Genomic DNA, 22,730 nt, shown 5'->3' on the forward strand with positions numbered 1-22,730 from the left:
GAAGAAACTATTCTTAGGATATTGAGCACTGGAAATACCCCCCAAAATTATAATTAAAAATAAATCATTAACAACTTTTGCTGAAAGTAGCAGTGAATGCCCGTGCAATCGCAAAAAACAAGAAACAACAATATCTTCCAAAAAATAATTCTAAAAACAATTAGAGGACATTTTTCGTCATTTTATATTTCTAATTTAATCATCGCCCCCTCCCCCTTAAAAGTTGAATTTGTCATATTTTGGGGTTCCTTCTTTTTATAAATGTGTTAGGTGAGAGTACATCTACGTTTCATAAAAATTAATTAAATTTATCGTTATTTTATGTTTCCAATTTAATAGTAATTTCTTCATATCATAAAACATATCGAAATTAATAGTAATTTCTTCATATCATAAACAAATTTAACTGTAATATTCGTGTTCAACACCCCCGAAAATTGTCGCTTTTATTTTATTAAGTGATGCATTCATTTTTAATCCCATAATTTAGGACGCTAATTATGCTGTTACTTTACAAAAGCCTAGCTTTGTTTTTCGTTCTTTTTTTCATTATACAACTTGTATAGTTGTAAACAGGTGATCTGCAGTTTAACATTTCAACAAAAATCTGTTTACATTAGGAAGCGGTTAAGTAAACTACAGTAACACCTGGTAAAATCTATACAAATTCTATAATTGAATACCCACCTCAAAATAAAATGAAAAACAAAAATATATTTTTGTAACGCGCTCGTGTAAGCTTACTGACAGTATTATTTACGTCATAAATTATGAAAAATAAGCGAATCTCGTAGTAAAAAGCGCCGGTTTCGGTGGTGCTTAAAACGAATATCATAGTTAAATTTGTTTTATGATATGAAGAAATTATTAGGTGGTGAGAAAGTGGGTTCCCATTTCACGTTAAATTTATATAGGTAAGTGATCCCCAACTATTTGAAAAAGTATTTTTTTATCATGAAAACTACTTAACTGTCCCATATTTAAATGTGATATTTTTGACACTATCGAAAAGCATTAAAAGTCGTAATTTTCTAGTTTTTTGAGGAGTTGGAAAAAAACTTGACATTGACCATTTTTTTCTAGGGGTTAAACGACGCTGGGTACGTCGTAAAAATTGAGCATTTTTAATTTTAGATATTAAATAAATTATGAAGAAACTCTGTTTCACAGGCAATTAAATACGCTTGCTATGATATAATTATTATAATAAATCCAGGGAAACACCGATTACATTTTATAACAAAAACCAAAAAGAGCAGGAAGTTGGTGGATTTTGTTCACATGTGTCTCTGTGACTAACTCTACTCTCGTGAGGATGCAAGTAAATGAGAACCTTAGTTTTAATTATTTTTCTCTAATAAAAAAGGTTACTTAAAAATGAAGAATAAGTGAAAAAAATTCTCAGAATTAAAATAAAAAAAATAATTCATCTTAGAATAATATTTCGAAATGGAAACAAAAACCGGAAATATTTAATCACGTGCATCGTTTAAAACAATTTTTCCATTAAACTATTACATTATTCCCCCTTTTGGTTTTTTGAGTTTTGGTTTGAAAATAAAACGGGTTTAGATTTCAGATAAAATAATTTAAATCAGATATAACTTGAAATTTAAATAAACTACACATTTTTTATTAGTACAGTGGAAACAACGCTATTATGTGGAATACGTAATATCATCGAGGTAATTATTTAAATATATTGCATTTAATGTGATATGTTAATGACCGCAATTCAGTAATGAACAAGTTGTTTAAAAAATGATATATATTGAAAGCTCGTATACAATATAATGTCTCCTTTGTCAGAAGTATCCTAATATGGGGATTAATATTTCTTGAGCAGGAGAGGTGAACAAACATATATCCTTTATATTTCTTTGGTGATTGGGAATTGTGCACACAAACACACACACACACACACCCACGAACACTACTACTTCATATATATAGATATGTATATATAAATTAATACTTATTATAGTAAATAATTAGATATATTAGACTGGCCACTTTATATATATGTATATATATATATATATATATATATATATATATATATATATATATATATATAAATTAATATATATATAAATTAATAATTATTATAGCAAATAATTATATATATATATATTATATGTATATTTAAGATATATTGTGTAGTCCATCTTTATATATATATATATATATATATATATATATATATATATTAAAGATATATTATAATTAGACTGCCCACTTTATATATATGTATATATATATATAAATTAATATATATATATATAAATTAATAATTATTATAGCAAATAATTATATATATATATATCATATGTATATTTAAGATATATTGTGTAGTCCATCTTTATATATATATATATATATATATATATATATATATATATATATATATATATATATATATATATATATGATTGTTGAGCTGGATTAAATCCGACGATATGAAATAAAATGGAGGTTGAGTATCCAGGTCCTTCCACCTCCATTTTATTTCATATATATATATATATATATATATATATATATATATATATGTATATGTATATATATATATATATATATATATATATATATATATATATATATATATATATATATATATATATTAAAGATATATTATAATGACCATCTTTCTGTTTTCCATCTGATAAAAAGTGATACCGAAACCATTAGACAATAACAGCTCGAATTTTGTAATCTTATCTTTTTATATTATTCTCATCGGGACGATATATTTATGGTACACACATAATGCACCTCATAAATTCATTGTCGATGGATGCTTATTTTGACTGTAATGACAACATCCTTCCCTAATCATAAAGCATCACGATATATGTGGCCACTTCAATATACACGAACACAATCTGAGACTGTTACTTAAGTTTCGTCTTTCCTGAAAACTTTAATAATCGACAGTTGCTATCTATTTATTATGATAACATAGTTCCGTTCATTTATCTATCTAAATAGAATATATATATATATATATATATATATATATATATATATATATATATATATATATATATATAGTTAGTGGAAACGGTAATTAAAAAAAACTGAAGAAAGTGCTCAATCCTTTTGTAGAGCAAATATGCGTTTTATTTTTTATTACCGTATCTTTCTGTTAAGTTACATTATGTTTCAGCTACCCGGCCGGTTTTTTTGTCCGTCTGTAGCTTCCTCAGACTTTTACAGAAATATATATATATATATATATATATATATATACATATATATATACATATATATTTATATATACATATATATAGTGGTACATTTAAAGTTCGTGGGTCACGGTGTCAAGTTATGACTTATTCCACCAGGAGATCGTATTTATGTAAATGGAGTAACTGATTTAATGTTCATAGTATGTTATCACCTTCTCTACTCCTTTATTATAAATAGTGTTATCAATAATCACCGAAGACTTACCAAACATTATAATATAATGGATTGTGCGTAAAATATTCTTGAAATATTACTCCAGGATAAGGGTTAATAACCGTACAACGGTCAATGGGACAATATCGTAATAATTTTTATTAGTGGAACTTTGATAAATTGCATTATTTAAGGGGATTGGCTCATCGAGAACTTGTTTACATTGGACTTGGAGACGATCATGTTATAATAACCTGGAAAGCAGGAAAAAAGACAAAAATTCCAAAGGTGTGGAGTTTTAAAGAAGAACGTTTGATCATGGAATCTACGATTAGGTTTAGGCACAGAAAAAGTGCCGGGGGAATTATTGATAGCGTCTTCTGCTAGACGAGTGTTTCTCGTTAAATTTGGCGAGGGGAACCATATATTAGAGTTCAGACAAACACTTGCCATGAATATAACGATAAAACAGAGATAGGCTCGCAATGTTTCTTCTGGGAGAAAGAGGTTGCAGGGAAGAGAAAATGGATTTCTCTCAGTAGTCGGTTTTGAACTCCTAAACAGGATAAGACTTTCTAGCAACTCCTTCCCAGATACTCAAATAGTACTCCATCCTTAGATGTACCTAGCTTTTATATAGGAAGAGAATTGCATCAGCAGTGAGATATCTACTGGATCGACAGTGTTCCCATTATTTTCCCAGAGACCGGTGCAACAGATTTTATGTACGTGTTCCATTTCAGATCAGGAGTAAGGATCAAGCCGAAATGATGGTCAAAACATGGATCCTCCTCAAGACTAGCGACATCTATTTTAATTAACGTCAGATGGGGATGATGATGATGATGTAAAGACAAAGGTTTAGTTTTAGATTCATTAAAAGTAACCAGCCATTTCCTTCTGTTCTTACTAAAGATAATATCTTGATATCGTGGCTTTTTCATTCACGAGCAGCGTCTAAAAAATGAAATTATGTCATAATTGTAGAATGAAAGAGACACAGAAAAGCAACAAAGGCTCACCTTAAATCCAAGAATATTTTTATTTACAAGAAGGTAAAAATGAGTCTGCAAAAGAGTGCCCTCTTTAGCTTCAGCCAAATGGCGGGTAGTTCATGCCTTGAAAGGCGAAGGTAGTTTTCTTCTTGTGGAAGATGCTGGTAGAATCGGCCGCTCGTAGAAATGGTTGAGGGTTCTCGAAATCCTTCCAGATTGGTCAATACGAACAACGCACATTGCGATCGATGTTCATAAAATAATATGCCCCCTTGCGATAGAACCCTGACTTAGTTCATTAGGCACGGAGCGAGATAACGTGCTTCGGCTTTGCTCGACGCCGAATTGAAATCTGTTTTTTGAAACATAATATTCCCGCCAAATTCGTAATCCTCCGCAGCAACTGAACAATGAAATATCATTGGTCGAAATAACCGCGTGATTGGAAAATACAGCGGTTATCGCCCTTCCATTCTGAAATTTCTAACACCAGACAGATTTGATAAATACGTTAGAATTCTAACAAACTGGCTGCAATAATATCTCGGGGTCTCCTTCCTCGCTGAACCTTCACAGAATACGCAACAGCAATATACTATTTTTATTCATTGCGGACTATTATCCTTTCCTTCCATTAGTCTTTTTTTCACGACGATTCGGCCTACTATTCATCTGGCCTTCGTCAGGTGGTAATCGCAACAGCTAGAAACTCTGAGTCTCCTGACTGCAATCACTGCAATTACTGCCTTCAGTAGTTGTTGTCATCTCCCCACGCTATAAGGTGGTGGATGTTCAGTTTTTGTGTGGGGCATTATTAGTACAAATGGTCCAGGGCCTATATTTCATTGCAAGGTCGAATTAATTAGACCGAGTGCATTAATATATTGACTGAGCATTTTCTACCCTACGTTGGACTCTTACAACATGAACAACAACAAATATATAAGTCGTCATCTAAATAAGAACGAAACATACTCACATATAGTGGTATTTCAAAAATAACACTCATACGTAACATATATATATATATATATATATATATATATATTTAATGAAACGTGCACACACACACACACACATATATATATATATATATATATATATATATATATATATATATATATATATATATATATATATGTGTGTGTGTGTGTGTGTGTGTGTGTGTGTGCACGTTTCATTGAATAGCACAGACAATCTTGCTTATTTTTCTTGTAATTTCCCTTTTCTCTTTGTCAGACAATTTGCCGAAGGTTTTTTTTTTCGAGTGAAAAAAGGAATTTCCCGTAAAAGCGATCGTTTTCCACCTCCATTGGTCATCCTCAGGCGAGTAGTAAATAATAAAAAAAAATAAAAAATGAAATTGAAAAAAAAAATAAAAGATGAAATGAAAAGACGATTAAAAAACAAATATCAACACCGGTTCATAAACTCTTCATAAATTAATTATTCCATATTTGCTTTCTTTGTATAGAGTTAAAAGGGGAAAAAAGGAAATGAGGAAATCAGCTGACCGGTTTCGCCCTCGCTTTATCAAAGCTGTATCGAGGGATTTGATTGAAATAAAAAAAGAGGAAAGACACGAATTGGAATCGAAATTATGTACGTATAACTTTGCGTTACGTTATCTATGGTTAAGACATAATGTTAATTCTTCTGAAGATGTATTAGACATACTTCAGTCAGTAAAACCCAAAAACGACCTTCTATCCCATCTTCTTGGCGGATAATGCTCAATTCACAGTTCGCAATGTGAAGAGGTTCCTGGAAGAGCATGGTATTCTGTGTCTAGATTAGACTGCACAATTTCAAGGTCACAATCCCCACGGAAACATAAGGCATTATATTAAGCAACAGCTAGGCATATGAAAGAACTTTGGATAAAAAGTAAAGAAAAGTGGGGTTCCCTTTCCCCGGAGTATTGCTGGAGTCTAATTAAAGGAATTCCCCAAAAAATGCAAGCTGTCAAATTTCAGAAGAATTATTGTGCTGAATAGGAACTAATTTTTTGTGTTCCTGTTATATTTGTGCTGCATTAATGTCCTAAAATTACATTAAAATAACAAATTTCAGTTAGGCGGATTTTCTTTTCGTCTCCTCAATATGAAGTTATTTTTTAATTAACGTGAACACTAGAATATTTCAATTAAAAGTCAAATATGAACAGGTAAAAATATAGGAGAATAAACGGACACTCCAATGGAATATAGATTGTTTAAACAGTAACATAAAATTTTACTTAAATTTGCAAGTTTGAAAAAAGAAAAGTGCGGACTTTCTTTTTGCCGGCATTGTATATTTATATATGTGTATAGTTTCTTCTTTTCTACTCATATTCACCCCTTAAAAAGTATATCGCTATTTGGGGCCACGTCTAGGAAAGTTTAATAAGAGATTGTTTATGTCACATTTAACCTCTTGCATATCAGTTCAGCCAGAGAAGCAGGCAGCAGAAGGGAATACCAAAGTCTAAGTGTTTGCCGGGAAAAAAACTATTAGAATAAAAAGAGTTCTGGCATTTAGGGACAAAAGCAGTGAAGGGTGAGATCTTATTGCCAAGCGGGTTTTCCGAGGATACGTACGTCGAGGAGGCGCAAGTAAAATGAGTTCATCAGAACACATTCCATTAAAATATTTGTAAATCTGGCACGGTTATGCAACATGGCGGCGATGAGATAGGGGCTAGAGCTTAGATGATAAGATGATAAAGTTGGACCGATTAGATTTATATAGATATATATGTACATATATATGTACATATATATGAATACATATATATATATGCATATATATGTATGTCTCTCTCTCTCTCTCTCTCTCTCTCTCTCTATATATATATATATATATATATATATATATATATATATATATATATTGGAATCATGAAGGGAAGACGAAAATTCATGATTAAATCGTTAAAATAAAATCCACGTTTAAAACAAAGTTAACGGGGCGATGAGAATAAAAAGGGGAAAAAAGGAAATGAGGAAATCAGCTGACCGGTTTCGCCCTCGCTTTATCAAAGCTGTATCGACGGATTTGATTGAAATAAAAAAAGAGGAAATACACGAATTGGAACTGAAATTATGTACATATAACTTTGCGTTAAGTTATCTATGGTGAAGACATAATGGAACACAATTGAAATACAACGTTATATTACTCGAAGGTCTTAGAGACAAATCACGCTCAACCCTTAAAGGCCTTCCTTCTGCTAACAGAGGGAAGGCCTTCTCAACCGAACGTAAACCTTCTCTGAGATCCTTAACTGAAATTATGAGTGAGCACGACTCAAGAATTTAAAAGAATTCGTGCTAAAGTTCACTGCACAATACGTTTTTTATAAGGTGTTCTGTAATTGAAGACCCGTATGTATTGGCAATTACGTTTGTTGTTTGTTATGTCCCATTTCTGAGTTTGATAGGTACGTGTTGTTTGACTCTTCCAGCCAATCTTAATGCTGTGCGACTCACATAGTCGACACTGCAACTGCATTCACAATTGTAAATTACATTATTATTATTATAATGGGAGGGCGTAGAATATCTTTTCCAGGCGATAGCATTAACGTTCTCGTAAAGAACACAACGCGTACATTTGAAGCAAATTCAACATTCTTGCATTGTTGAACTGATTTGATTTGCAAATTTGTCACTTACTGCTCCCAGACAAGTTAAACGCAGATATACTTGGCATTTATTGTTTGACATATTGCTTGACATATATTGTTTGGATTTTAGTTTCAGAGGACTATTCTCGTCTGTATAACTGACCTAATCACATCATACGTGTACTCATTTTCGGAGAGTGCGTCAGTAACTATTTTTAATTCCTCATCCAATTTTGAATTGGAGCAGATCATAAGGGCACGATGTGTTAGGGTTCAAATTAAATTTATCTTACGTTTTCGGGAGCAAAATAAATACCAACGTGTATGCAGTCCTATGAACGTAGGTTTACGGTATATTGATGTAAGGTAACTTGGTGGTGTTTTCGTTACCGATACATTAACGAAAGCTATGGACGAATTAGACTCTTCTTCATAAGTGTACTATAACGTGGGATGCATTTTTATAAAATTATATTTTTCTGTTTGGTTATCGAGGAGACAGAATGTGTCATCCACATTGCAAAAATAAATCAATGATTTGATGAGTCCAGAGAGCAATTGCTCTTCATGGAAACTCACGAAAGTATTCGCATGATCCGGTCCAAAACTGAGCCCATCGACACACCTTCTATTTGCCGATACATTTCATCACTAAAGCTAAATTAAATTTATGTAGTGGCAAATTTAATCAGTTCAACAAATATATTTTCAGAAATTGGAGGATTCGATATTTGACTACGATATAAAAATCTGTATACATATGTATAATCTCTGAAGTCGAAACGCAAGTAAACAGGTTTCTAATGTCGTAAGAACATATAAATTTATTAACAAACTTTGACCTCTGAATAAAGTCTGCAAAATAAAATGAATCTTTCAAACCGTATGTACTGTAATATTATAATACTGGTTGTAAAATATTTAAAATCCATTCAGCAACTTGATGCTATGATGACCCTACCATTGATAAAATGAATCTTAAGGGAATACCTACTTTATGAGTTTTCGGTAAACCATACAATCTAGGGCGGATCGTTCCTAGGGGCCTTATCTCATTAGCTATGTCCGATGGAAATACACCACTCTTTACACACTTAACTAATCACTTTTGAAATTTAGATTCTAAATAGGTTGTACGATCATCAGTTGCGACGTAGCCTATTTTTATAAATTTACCTGTGTCGTACAATATGGTAGACATTTTGTCAACATAATAATATAGATCTAGTATTACAGCCCCTGAACCTTTATCTGGTCTAGTAATAACTAACGATTTATTATTTCGCCAAGTTTTAATAACTGAATAATGCTCTTTGCGCCATTTCAACTCTGAATGGGAAATTAGTGTACTTGCACAGTTTGTTTAATCTTGCTTTTAAATTCCTTACTTTTATATCAGAGACTGTTGAAAGTTTTCCTGCATGGGCAGTGAGGATTTCAAATACCGTTTCCCGTTAGACACCAGATAATGCTATACAAAAATCTAAACGATGATTAAGTATTAATAATTCCGAGGTAGAAAGGTAATGGGAAGATAGATTGAAAGCGTGCGTGCAAATATTGGAATTGGTAGTACATCAAAACTTCTTGTGTATTAAATGCTGCAATTTTTCGTTAAATTTAAGAACTAGTTTTTTTATGGCCACGTTCTTGTAAAATTTTTTTCTCCATTTTATTCACTTTACCCCGTTAACTTTATATGAAACGTGGATTTTATTATAACACTTTCATAATGAATTTTCGTCTTCCCTTCATGATTGCATTATATAAACTTGTACCCCTCAAAGAATCATGAACTATGTATGATATATGTATACATATATATATATATATATATATATATACATATGTATATATATATGTATAAAGATATGTATGTGTATATATATACATGAACATATATATACATATATATATATGTATATATATATGTATATATATGTATATATATATGTATATATATATATATATATGTATATATATATATATATATATATATATATATATATATATATATATATATATATATATAAAGAGGGGTAGGGCCCCGAAACATGCCTGTACGTAGTTTACTGTTTTAAAAATAAATAAATAAATAAAAATTTATATATATATATATATATATATATATATATATATATATATATATATATATATATATCAAAACAGGATTTTTTCTTTACAGTATATTTCTTAAATAAAATAGACGATATTTTTCTATTAATTATATATTTGGGCCTTTCCAACTCCCGAATAACAGTCTTCACTTCTTGCAGGAATTATTGAAAAGCAGTTGGATTTATTAATCTCTGAAGATGAATATTAGATGTTTTAAGGTACTCGGATTACTGATTAATGTGGTGATTACATAAGATATGAAGAATGTTATTCAGAATTTGGAAATACTCGAACATAGAATGACTAGAAAAAGAACGTTTATTTTTTAATGATATATATATATATATATATATATATATATATATATATATATATATATATATATATGTACAGTGATGATCATATTTATTGGCACGGTAAAATAAAAGTTAAATTTTGTCTAATAAATTCTAAAAAAGAGATTAAATTAAAGAAAATAACAAAGTATATTATGTATTTTTAACTGGCCTTTCCGATGCAGCAATCGGATTTTAGAAAAAATAAATAATAAGTGATTGATTTTGAGCTACGAAGCATATATTGTCAAGAATTGTATAAATCAAGTGAATGAAACCTTTAAAACGTGCAACCTTCGCCCGATAAATATCGAAAAAATGTGCCAAAAACGCAAATTTTTTCACCCTGAAGTCATACCTTTTCTACAGGGGGGGGGGTCAGCAAAAATTCTCCTCTCATGATGAATTCGCTTCTACGCATGCGTCATACGACATCGTAACCTGATTAACTTTAAATATTTCGCACAGTTTCGGCGATGTCGTCTTAGATCAGTTGCTTAGAGCGCGGTCTCATTGTCTGGTTTTGAATTCGAATCGTGGTGTGAGTCTTTTTTCGATGTTTTTTTTTTTAATTTTAATATTGAAGCAAGGTTATTTAAGCATTTTTTCACGTGTCTTTCAGATTTTTTTAACGTTCGTTTTTCTGTTTTTTTTTTTTTACTTCGCTAATTCTTAGGTTTCCTGTAACACCCCCCACCCCCGGCCGATTACACACATCCAAAAACACGCGGGACACGCCGGGTACCCCCCCCCCGCTTTTTCTATTTTTTTAAATTTTAATATTGAAACAGGGTTATTTAAGCCGTTTTTCACATGTTTTTTTGGGGGAGGGGGTTATTTTTCAGATCTTTCAAAGGAGTTTTAACGTTCGTTTTTCTTTCGTATTTTACATTTAACATCGTTCGTTTGCCTTGCGTAAGTTTTTTTTCGATTTTTTTAAAGTTTTAATATTTTTATATAATATTAAATTTTTATTTAATATTTAAAATTATTTACTTCGATTATTCTTATGTTTTGATTACCTCCCACACCACCCGAGCACACACATCTCTAAACACCCGGGCAACGCGGGGTACCCCCCGCTAGTATATATATATATATATATATATATATATATATATATATATATATATATATATATAAAGTAATACTCCTTGTGTAAACAAATAGATCTTAAGCGTGTTGACAATGTTTAAGAATTGTAATTTTGCATACAAATCAGTGCGTCAGCGAAATAGTATAGTGAATAAATTATCTACGTACATGCACACACACACGCACACACACACACACACACACACACACACACACACATATATATATATATATATTTCTGTGGCAATATTTTTTCAATTTTATTTCACATTTTCATATACTAAAGTATAACAAATAGCAGAACACTGAATTCCAAATTCCATAATGTTGAGCATCTTATATGTTTTTAATTACGTTGATATATAAATCTTGACAGCAACTGTTTCGTTGCGTAAAATCAATCATTTATGTATTATATCAATCAATGAACCTATTTTGACCTTAACTCTCTAGAGGAAATAGCATTCTTTTATCACCTAAAAGAAAATAACAGGTATTTTAACATTATTACAAAATGGAAAACTTTGGAAGAAAAGATACAATTACTTTTTATTTTGCTTTGCCTGGGCGTCAAATATGCTTAAATATGATATTCTAATTCGTTCAGAGTCGTGTTCTTACAAGTAAAAAAAATATATATCTGGCTGCCACTAGCGAGAATCGACCGCGAAATCGTAAAATCCAAAGCTAATGCCTTTGCCACTGTACTAACGTAACATGAGAACTAATAAAATAAATATAAATTTACATGAATGTGCAACATGTATGAGAATTCTTTATATTTTGACCAATTTTGACTTATTTAAACATTATCTTAATCGGGTAAAAATTCCTAAAAACGATCCATAAGAATCGAATTATTTGAATCCACTAGTGGGGCTTAGCGAATTTTAGTTAAGATGGCAATAGAGTTGAAAATATGGAGACGGACCGACAGACATAGCTTTTTTTCATATATTAGATTAGTCTATTTAATTGACAAGTAACTTTGCTAAAAGTAATATATATATATATATATATATATATATATATATATATATATAAATATTACTTTTATAAAAAGTAATATATATGTGTATATATATATATACATATATATATATATATATATATATATATATATATATATATATATATATATATTAGACCTCTTCAAAATTGACCTTTTTCTTCAAACATATTGAAACTGATATTATTCCCATTCTCCAAGGTCTAAATTAGCTAAATATACCAGTTATCATGATATTGGACCTTGGCTATGCCTGCCTAAAGAGCAATGTAATTTTATTGTTGACGTTTTTCAAAAACGCTGCTAAATATGGGATAGTATTTCCTTATTTTCATTGTAGCTTTCCAGAGGTTGAGGCTATAGCATTGAAAGTGGTACGAAATGAATGCTAATACAATTTTCTTGCATATGGTAGTAAGCACAATAAAACACATGAACCTGTGTAATTTTTAACTAATTTTAATGCACAAACAACTGGGACACTACAAAAAATCCGTTTGGTAGTATGATAGCACTGTACTGACACATATATTGCATAAGAAACTGTCAGATAGGATGTTACTAATGCATGTATTATCACTTGTTCAATGTGGCTGTTTTGAAACTGTCAAATTTTTTACTGTGGTACTCCACAGCTTGTAGTAAACAGCTTCTTTGCTCTGGGTCACTTGTGATCTGAGTTGCAAAGTCACTTATTAGTTTCACACCTCTCTCAGCTACATCATTGGTCACTTTCACTGACCTCACAAACTTCTGTGCATTTCTGTAGACGTCATTGTCTTCCCAGGTGTCAGCAGGAGTAGTGAGCCAGTCACATTTCACTCGAAGAGCATCAAACAGAAAGTGAGACCCTAGCCCTACCAGGTATGTGAGAACTGTAGCTGCATTGATGACAGGAAACACTGGCTTGCGCTTCCTGTAACTCTTAGGTTTCTCTGTTTCTGACAGCTTGACTGCGAGCTTCTCTTTTGCAGACTTGGTCATGCTGGCATGTGAACTGACCAAAGTGAATGGCACTAGTTCCTAAGTCAGATACCAGCGGTGGTTCTTCATTTTCTTGAGAAGAGAGGTTGCCAGTTCATAGTCATACTGCTTGTATTGTAGCATGTTCTTCATAAGCTGGAGGTCATGGATAGGTGCATCAGCTGCAGATGTGGTGGTCACCAAGTGGCTTGTGTAGAATAAGGCCAGAAACTTGTTCATCCTCTCCAGCTTGAAGATGGTGTCCGTGTTGTATTTTAGTACCTTGGAAAACATGAGCATCTTCATACAGTAAATGTTCCTGGCCATCCAGCTGGCTTGGTGAATGGCACCTGGCTTGGTCCAGTGGATACCTCGAGGAGGTTCCTCACCGAGCAGGATCAGGCACAGCTCTGCCACTTCTCTGTAATCTGCCCCCGGACTTGCTTCCCCCAAGAAATTGCTTAAGACTGCAATTGTGCTTGTCTTCTTCCGTTTCAAGTCTTGTTCAACTAGGCCCAGAACTCTTGGGCAGTCCTTAGCCAACTTGTCCCACTTCTCTTTCACATTGCTGAACATTGGGTTGTCAGGACTCTTGACCTTGCTGAACACAGCCTCCCATACACTTCCAATTATTACCTCTGATATGTGATGGCGACAAGCGAAACAAAATACCTTTTTGCCTAGTTTTTATTCAATAAGCTTCGCTGCACCCTTGTTGATGCCACTGTTGCTTGCTGTGGTATCAAATACCAAGCCTACAATGTTGTCTGTGAGACCTCATATTCTATCAGTTTCATTGTAGCATTACACTGTTGGATTGCTGTGGAACTTTCTATGAAGGGCACACCAAGCAGCTTCCTTTCTTCATACTGTGGAGTACCATAGAGGAGCACTGCAAAACTTTCCACTGGGTATCTTTCACCAAGAACATCCCGTAGAAGTTTTCCATCCCAGTGTAGTGTGCAGTAATCTGGAAGAGTTTCCTTGAAGTTATTCATGTAACTTTGGCACAAGTTATGACGAGTGTTTGTCGTATTTCGTCTTGTAGTAGAGGCTTATATTACAAAGTCATCAAGATCTGCGCATCCTGCCTTCAACACAGCAGACACCATGGCTGTAGTCTGGTCGTCAGAGAGTGACAACCGATTTGCAGTGCTACAAATCTCTTCACTGGTCATAACTGAGTGTGGAAAGTGTAAGGTTATCGTACTTGGTTTTGATGAACAGCTTGGTGGTGTCTCAGTGTATTTTGAACCCTCACTTGTACCAGAGCCTTCTCTGTTCTCTGGGTCTTCATCACTTGAAATTTTCCCAACTTCTGGTGCTGCAGCAGTCACTGATGATAACATTCTCTCTTCTCTTTCTTCTCGGAAACTTTTCTCTCTAGACTTCTTCTCAAACACCTTATCATGACCTGACATGTGTGCCAGGCGAGTTGTCTGTTGGTCCAAGTAGAAATTCATGTCCTCTTCCTTGGTCTCTTTTGTGAGCAGCCTGTTGCTTCTTATCTCCTCCACAACATCCTTCGCTCCAATATCAAATAACTTGTCTAAGTCCTTCAGAAAGTTAGCTCGTTTCTCTTCCTCTGGTTTTTTATGTCTTCCCTTGTTTTTAACAATTTTCCTGTACTTTTCGTGGAGGATCATGAAACGGTTGACTGCATTTGGTCTAGTTAGTTTTTTAATCCTTGCCATATTCCATAATCGCAAAACGACATCCACTGTATCATGGGCTAAAGACCTATTGTCACTGTTGGGAGCATCATTGCTCAAATGCAGCAAATACTGGAACACCTGGCGATTAGTAGGAAGTTGAGAGCCCTGATGCTGGAGCTGGGTTGCCCAATGAGATACACATCACTGAATGAACTTGTGGCAGGAGTTGCTACCTTTCTTCTCTTTTCAGTTGGTTCATCCCGTTCACTTGTATCGCTGACCACCTTCCCACAACGTAGTTGTCTTCCAGATGCTCTGTTGTCAGCAGTTCACAAATCTTAATAAATCAGCTTTAACTTACAATCTGACGTGAAGAGATAAAATATACTTAGTGATAATAAATTATATACATGCATTAAGAGTAACATTTTTGAGAAAAAGTTATGTATTATATGATGGCATCATTTCCAAGCATAATATATATATATATATATATATATATATATATGTATATATATATATATATATGATTGTGCATTAAAATTAGTTTAAGTTGACACAGGTGTCACTGTGTTTACGACCATATGCAAGAAAATTTTATTAGCTTTCATTTGGTACAACTTTCAATGCTATAGCATCAAACTCTGGAAAGCTACAATGATAATAAGGACATAATATCCCAAATTTTGCAGCGTTTTTGAAAAACGTCAACAATGAAATTACATGGATCTGGAGGCAGGCATAGCCAAGGTCCAAGATCACAATAACTGGTATACTTAGCTAATTTAGACCTTGGAGAATGGGAATGATATCAGTTTCCATATGTTTGAAGAAAAAGGTCAATTTTGAAGAGGTCTAATATATATATATATATATATATATATATTTATATATATATATATATATATATCATGTATGTATGTATTTATTTCGTTGTTTTTAAATTTTGATTATCACTATATATGTATATATATATATATTTATATATACATATATACGTATATATACATACATATCTACATAACAATTAAAAAAAAACGAATAATAAAACGTATTACATGGAATTAAAAAATATATATATTGAAGAAACTACATGAATTTGGATAAAAATCAACAATAACACAAAGGATAATGGTGTTCTTTTCTCTCTCTTACTCTTTCTCTCCATTTCTCTCTCGAAACACACACACGCACACACACAAAACAACACACACACACACACACACACACATATATATATTTATTATATTTTGCGTACAGACAGTTGTTAGTTGAGACATATTATTGGTACCGTCGGTTTCAAGCCCGATAATAAGGGCCGTTTAAGGTATCCTTATCAAGCTCTCTTCAGCCAATATTCGGTTTTTGAAGAGGTCTAATATATATATATATATCTATATATATATACATATATATATATATATATATATATATCGGAAAGTAGAAAAGAAAAAGAGAGCTTGATAAGGATACCTTACACGGGCCTTATTATCGGGCTTGAAACCGACGGTACCAATGATCTGTCTCAACTAACAAATTTCTGTACACAGAATATAAATACGCTCTTACAATTTGCATTTTCCTTTTAATTGAGCACTTTGCTGGAATTCTTTTTCCCCCAAAAATAATTATATATATATATATATATATATATATATATATATATATATATATATATATATATACCAGCAAGGGTACCCGGCGTTGCCCGGGTGTTTAGATGTTATGTTGAGCAAAAAAATAGTGGAGGTAGTAGGAAGGCAAGCTTGAACCCGTATCGGAAAGAGAAAAAAAAAACAACGGGAAAAACGTGACGACATGAATGCTTTTAGCCAATTTTTCAATATTTGTCGTCGGAAAGGTCGAACTTCAAAACGATACTGATCCTGGTAAAAATCCGTCTCCTCTGTCAAAAGATGCAGGAAGAGATGAAAATATACATACATATATACATTTATATATTTGTAACTAAAACTTTCGATCCAAACCGATTCAAAATTTTGCCCTATTTCTGAATACAACTTATATAAAATTTAAAATGTTTAGAAGAAAAATTTCCGAGTAATTTGATAGAGACAACAGCAGTCATTTTCTTTTAAAACTTTGGCCTCTTTTATGACTCCTTAACCTTTATTGTTGTAGACTCTTATCAAGGTATTAATTTAGATCCGTGTCCAAGGACCCTATATCAAAAATTTCAAGTGTTTAGACCCAAAATTGGCGGCAGAATTTGGAGGAGTTATCCAAGGTCAAATCGTTTAACTTTCACACGTTATCAGTCAAAGTTCTGGCTGAAAACCGATTACAAATATTTTCTAAAAATTGCAACATTATCTACATTACCAAGTTTGTAGACTTAAAATTGGCAGAGTTATTGTGTAAGGAAATGTACAGAGACAGACAGACACTCAGACAGACATGCACTTTCGCTTTTATATATAGATCATCTACTATATATATATATATATATATATACAGATATATATATATATATATATATATATATATATATATATATATATATATATATATAAGCGAGATAAGACACTGATAGAATTCAGATGAAAAATCCTGAGAGATATTACTTTAAGTAATGCTTTCAAGGTGAAAATCCTGATAGATATTACTTTCATCTGAATTCTACTACGAATCATATATATATATATATATATATATATATATATATATATATATATATATATATATATATATATATATATATATATATATATTTATGTGGGGGGTATAACTCATCTGATTCTTCGTATTAGGAAGAAAGAAAATTATATTATTAATACCACTTCTTTAATTATTAAAGCTCGATAATACTACAGTGCATATCCAGATATATTACGTCTAAATTAAACATGTTTAAGGCTTTTTCCATCTTGTCTTTTTTAATTCAGCATGTAAATGTTCAATTTTGGACAGCATTTGATTTGTAGCGAAGAACCTTCATGTGCCTACATTAAAGATGACTTCCCCTGTTGCAGGGATATCTCCAGATTATACCCTAATTTACCTTATATGTGCTTCCGGGTTTCACTTGCTTACACCAATGCATCGGCCCCATGACAGCGGAGGTACTATCTTTAAGAGAGTTTCCGAGAAAATAGACCACATCCTGTCTGCACATCTCTCGGATAACATTCACATCTGTCGGGACTTAACTGATGAGGGGAGGTTCTGTCATGTGTTTTTCATGTCCTATGACCTCATGCAGATTGTTTGCACCCCCAGTCGTGCGCCCGATACTACCGGTGAGTATGCTAGCCTTCTAGACCATTTTTTCTCAACTTCCCCTTAGCTATGTTCATGTTCCATTCTTTCTCCTCTAGGATCTTCCGACCACTCCGTTGTATCAGTTAAGATAACAATGAAATGTAATAAGTCCCCAGACGTACCCCGCCACCGTACTGTATACCGATACTCCATGGCTGACTGAATGAAATGTAATAAGTCTTCAGATATACCTCTCAACCGTACTGTATATCGATACTCTATGACTGACTGGGATAGTTTTCGTAAATTCATATCTGATCTAGCATTCCATATTTAAAAGGATGTGTTCTCTATAATAGCAGACCTAACTGAAAGGTTAATTGTAGGCATAGACCGATTCATAGCATCTAGAAAATTCCAACAAATCCTACCAGCCAGCCATGGTTCTCCCCAGAATGCGCTGTTGCCAATGCGCAAGAAATAACTTTTTCCATAACTACTAACGTAACAGATGCACTGAGATTAAAGCTGTTGACAGGACTGCCAGCATCCACTGTACAAGAGTAATAAAAATGCAAGAGAGCTGTATGCCCAGTCCGTTAAATCCAAAGTAGCTGATCAGCGGCTTGGTTCCCACCAGTTTTGGCAAATAACAAATAGGATCCTGCACAGAAGTGTGCATTCTATCCCAACCATTATCAAGGGACCAGAGGTCATCTCATCAGCATCAGACAACGCCAAACTACTTGCCAAGAACTTTGCAGCAAATGTTACCCTATGCGACGAATATCATCAACTCCTCATATTTCCTCCTATAACACAAACACGCAAGGTAACACAGAATTATCTGTGCATGAGATCCCCAAGCTTATCAATAACCTTGATTCCGGTAAAGAAACTGGCCCTGACGACACGCCAATTATAAAAAAGCTACAACCAGAACTTTCTCACATACTTACTAAAATGTTTAAGCGTTGCCTTATGGAGAAGTGATTTCCAACCCCCTGGAAAAAACTCATCAGTATGCCCTTCATTTATGAACTCAGTTGATAAGTCATCTCCCTTGCATTACATACCAATAGGTATCTTGTGTATCATGAGTAAGTTGTTGGAATCCATATTAAATGGAGAAATAGTCAACCACCTCAGCAGAAACAGCCTTCTTAGTGACACACAATATGGTTTCCGTTCTGCAAGAACTACCGCAGATGTGCTAACGATTATATCTCATAGGATTAGTTAATCTCTTGACAAAAGCTCCCTTTCTAGCGGAATTGCTCTTGACATATAAAAGGCCTTGGACAAGGTATGGCATAAATGCCTACTTCACAAGATTTCTAGCTACGGTATTACTGGAAATGTTTTCTCAATCATTAAATCATTTCTCTCTGATAAGCTCGTAAGAGTAGTAGTCGATCGACAAAAATCAGAGGCCTGCAGTATTAATGCTGGAGTCCTTCAAGGGTCCATCCTGGGCCCAACTCTCTTCCTGATCTAGATCAATGACCTCTCTAAACACATACTTAAATCATTCGTTGACATCTATGCTGATGATACGACCATCTACGGCAACGCATCAAAGGCTGTAAATGACAAAGTTCTCTCTGATTCTTTCTCCTCTGATATCGAGCGCGTGGTTCATTGGGGGGAGATGTGGCTGGTTAACTTTAATGCATATAAAACCAAACTCATATCCTTACATCATCAACGCTCTGATCCCCATATGGCATCAATTTAAATGGATGGCTCTCGTCTAGGAAAAGCCCCATGTTTTGAGAAGCTTCTGCGCTTGACCATCACTCCTGATCTCTAATGGAACACGTACATCAAATATGTTGCCAATGTCACTGGAAAGATGGTGGGATCGTTCTACCGTTCCAGAAGATATCTCACTACTGATGCAATACTCGATCTGTATAAAACAAAGTACGTTTAGGTACTGCTGCCATGTCAAGGCAGGAACTGCTAAAACAGCCTATCCTGCCTTGACAAAGTACAAAATAGACTTCGTGGCTTGGTAGGGGATGCACTTTTCTCTTCCCTACAGCCTCTCCCCCACAAAACAGACGTTGCGTACCTATCTTTATTTTATCGTCATTTCCATGGCAGGTGCGCGTCTGAGCTCCAATCTCTGGTCACCCCTCACCAATCTTTTACGAGAAACGCCACTGTCAAAATTTGTTCCCACTCTTTATCTGTGCCTAAATCAAAAGGTAAATTCCATGAACAAAGCTTCTTTCTTAGAAGTGCACACCTGTGGAACTCTGTTCCGTCTGCCTGCTTCCCACTTACTTCAACCTGGATGTCTTCAAGTCAAACCTAAACAAATTTCTAATGAACTGCCCCCTTTAATAGGCACTTTATTAAAACTCAACACTAACGCACTGTACATGCAATAACCTATATCCCTGAGTGGCTTCCGGACCCTTATAAGCGGTTGCCACTTCATAAAAAAATGTGGGGTTACCATGTCATTTTTTTTAATTTATGTTGTCTTTAGTCAGAAAGAAAAGGTTCTCACCAAAGGTACGAAAATATTGCTATCATTACAAAATCTGAAAATCAGAAGTGAAGTTGCAGTTGTGTGTGTGTGTGTGTTTCTTTTTTCGTTACTGCATCTTGGAATTCATGTGTGTGTGTATTTCAGTTTGTTCTATAATATGTCCCATGTATAGTCCGTCCACATTTCTCTCATCTATAACTTGTTCCCGGCAAACCGCATCAATCATCCACTACTTAATGGCCAGCATATTTTGCTGAATGTTTTACCATATTCATGTCACGCAACATCGCCTGCTCAAAACAAACTTCCGCTTTACCATTTCAACAGTTTTTAATAAGATTCACAGTTACGTAATTAAAAAAAAACAACATGGATGAAATAAAAATATTAAATCGATATATTTGATGGTGGAGATGCTTCTTGCAAAAAGCAATTTTTATCCGTACACAAAAAATAAAATCCAGCTATTTCTGCCATATTATCTCAATAACACTTAATCTCTCTATTTCTCGTTCTCTTCTTTTCTCTCTCTCTCTCTTAATGTATATATATATATATATATATATATATATATATATATATATATATATATATGGATATAGATGTGTATATATATATATATATATATATATATATATATAAGCAAAGACAGAGATGCACAAAGTGAGTGTTTTGCTGTATCACATTTCATCAGTACCTCTAAAGTAGGAGCCTTTCCAGGAATTCATCTAACGCAATCAAGTTAATAGTCGGCAGCTCTATTCCCCAAGGTATTGTATATATATATATATATATATATATATATATATATATATATATATATATATATATATATAAATATATATATATATATATATATACATTTGATTTAAATCAAAAAGAACAAAGAAACAAAAAGGCCATATCGTCTGACCCTCTAAGAGGAAACATCAGAATGATAAATTAAAAGCTAAGAATCGAATGAGGAAAGAGGGAAATTGGTTTCAGTGAGAGAATATATATATATATATGTATATATATATATATGTATATATATATATATATAATTCTCACTGTTCAAGTGGTTTTAAATCAGTAAATATTTCCAAATGATGTTTCAAAATCTTTTGTCTACACAGGCAAGACATCCCAAAGATTGGAAATAAGAATATCCCAACACATCCCTCGGGATATTCGATTACACCAGGTTTCGAGAACAGCCGGGCACCCCCAAGCTCATGAGTCCGCCATCGGTAATCACCTGATTAGTATAAATAGGTGTTCTGACCAATATTTCGATGGTTGGTTTTCTGTTTTATACAGTGCTAGGTCGAACTATCATCTCAATATCATTTAGGCGTTAGTCATTAATAACTTTCGACCTAGCTTGTGTAGACAAAAGATTTTGAAACATCAGTTGGAAATATTTACTGATTTAAAACCACCTGAACGGTGAGAATTATATATTTATTCGTTTTTTTTTCTCTCACTGGTTTTCCAACTAAGACCAATTTCTCTCTTTCCTCATTCGATTCTTAGCTTTTAATTTATCATTCTGACGTTACCTCTTAGAGGGCCAGACGATAAGGCCTTTAGGAACAATTCCACCTGCCCGTTTTTTTTGTTTCTTTGTTCTTTTTTATTTAAATTAAATTATGTTTCCTCTGAAATTTCTCCTTCCATTTTGCTGTACCAAGAATTTACTTATATATATATATATATATATATATATATATATATATATATATATATATATATATATATATATATATTTATATATATGTATATATAAATTATTTTTTTACTATAATAATTATATACCTACAGACACAAGTGTTTCA

The sequence above is a fragment of the Euprymna scolopes genome, chromosome 27 (assembly GCF_053919585.1).
Source record: "Euprymna scolopes isolate OS-2025 chromosome 27, ASM5391958v1, whole genome shotgun sequence".
In the NCBI taxonomy this organism is placed as follows: Eukaryota; Metazoa; Mollusca; class Cephalopoda; order Sepiida; family Sepiolidae; genus Euprymna; species Euprymna scolopes.